This window comes from Megalobrama amblycephala, linkage group LG13 (genome assembly GCF_018812025.1).
Source record: "Megalobrama amblycephala isolate DHTTF-2021 linkage group LG13, ASM1881202v1, whole genome shotgun sequence".
NCBI lineage: Eukaryota > Metazoa > Chordata > Actinopteri > Cypriniformes > Xenocyprididae > Megalobrama > Megalobrama amblycephala.
The window spans coordinates 18,899,829-18,901,879 of NC_063056.1; the positions used below are offsets into that span (position 1 = coordinate 18,899,829).

The 2,051-nt window shown below is 45.2% G+C and overlaps 1 pseudogene; it reads left to right on the forward strand.

Moving 5' to 3' along the window:
• Positions 1-1,617: 1,617 nt before the first annotated feature.
• Positions 1,618-1,734, forward strand: LOC125244260 (annotated as a pseudogene).
• The last annotated feature ends 317 nt before the right edge of the window (positions 1,735-2,051 follow it).

Below are 2,051 nucleotides of genomic sequence, written 5' to 3' on the forward strand. Positions count from 1 at the left end.
TAGGGTTCGACGGCCTTGGCCCCTCACGTATCCTCTGGGCCCCCTCGCGCCCATGATATGTTTTGTCGTTCCCTGTCGTGGCACGGCGTGATTGTATTCGTTCCCCATACACAGTATGAGTGAGAGTATCGAGAGGGAACGTACTCGGTTACGTACGTAACCTCGGTTCTCTGAGATACGGGAACGAGTAATGCGTTTTATGCCGTGCCCCGACACTGCGGCTCAGTGTCGTCGCTTCAGTCGAGTTTTAACTGAATCCCATGGCGAAACGCCGGCTTATATAGCCATAAGCCACGCCCGTTTTGGCGCCCTGTTTCGCCATAGGCTCGCGCGACTACGCCGCGCCATCATTGGTTCAAGGAGTTTCATTCCTTTGAGCCAATAGACATGCAGTTACACTGCGCTATTGAAAAAGGCTTCAGCGAGGAGGAAAAAGGAGCTTTTCCCCATACGCAGTACTCGTTCCCGTATCTCAGGGAACCGAGGTTACGTACGTAACCGAGTACGTTTTCTCCACTAGATGACAGCAGAGACAATAAAACACATTTTATTGCTGAGGTTTGGAGAGATATGCTGACACAGCATTTCTCTCCAAAACAAAACATCTCTGAAACAAGACATCAGTTATAAAACCTGCAACCTCACTTATTATTTCATAAGTTCCATTAAATTCAGTATTTTAATTTTATTGAATTATCTTCAACTATTCAAAAAAGTATCTACAAAAAGTACCACACAAGATAGCCTGCTAATATATAGGATCTTAAAAGTCAGTTCAGAAGCTGAAATCTCCCCCTATACCCTTAAAGGGATACTTCACCCAAAAATGAAAATTTGATGTTTATCTGCTTACCCCCAGCGCATCCAAGATGTAGGTGTCTTTGTTTCTTCAGTAGAACACAAATGATTTTTAACTGCAACCGCTGCTGTCTGTCAGTGGTATAATGCAAGTCAGCGGGAACTTGGACTATAAGAGTAAATAAAACACGACAGACAAATCCAAATGAAACCCTGCGGCTTGTGACGACACATTGATGTCTTAAGACACGAAACGATCGGTTTGTGTGAGAAACCGAAAAGTATTTATATCATTTTTTACCTCTAATACACCACTATGTCCAACTTGGTCTGATCACGCTCTGACAACGGCAGTGATGTCTCGCTCTCATTGAAGTATATGCGCGAGACATCACTGCCGCTGTCAGAGCGCGATCAGATCAAACAAATCGAGTGATGAATGCAGTTGGACATAGTGGTGTATTAGAGGTAAAAAATGATATAAATACTGTTCGGTTTCTCGCACAAACCGATCGTTTCTTGTCTTAGGACATCAATGTGTCGTCACGAGCTGCAGGGTTTAATTTGGACTTGTCTAAGCAAGTTTTATTTACTCTTATTGTAGAAGTTCCCATCCACTAGCATTATTTGACTGACAGACAGCAACTGTTGGAGTTAAAAATCATCATTTGTGTTCTAGTGAAGAAACAAAGACACCTACATCTTGGATGCTCTGGGGGTAAGCAGATAAACATCAAATTTTCATTTTTGGGTGAACTATCCCTTTAAAGGATTAGTTCACTTTAAAATGAAAATTACCCCAAGCTTTACTCACTCCCAGCCAGCAGCCATATCACCCTGTAGCCCAAGACCGGTTGCCCACTGAAGCTAAGCAGGGCTGAGCCTGGTTAGTACCTGGATGGGAGACCTCCTGGGAAAACCAGGTAGCTGCTGGAAGAGGTGTTGGTAATGCCAGCAGGGGGTGTTCACCCTGTGGTCTGTGTGGGTCCTAATGCCCCAGTATAGTGACGGGGACACTGTACTGTAACAAGCACCGTCCTTCGGATGAGACGTTAAACCGAGGTCCTGACTCTCTGTGGTCATTAAAAATCCCATGGCACTTCTCGTAAAAGAGTAGGGGTGTAACCCCGGTGTCCCGGCCAAATTCCCTCCATAGGCCCTTACCAATCACGGCCTCCTAATAATCCCCATCCTTTGAATTGGCTCTTTCACTCTCTCCTCTCCACCTACAGCTGGTGTGTGGTGAGCGCACT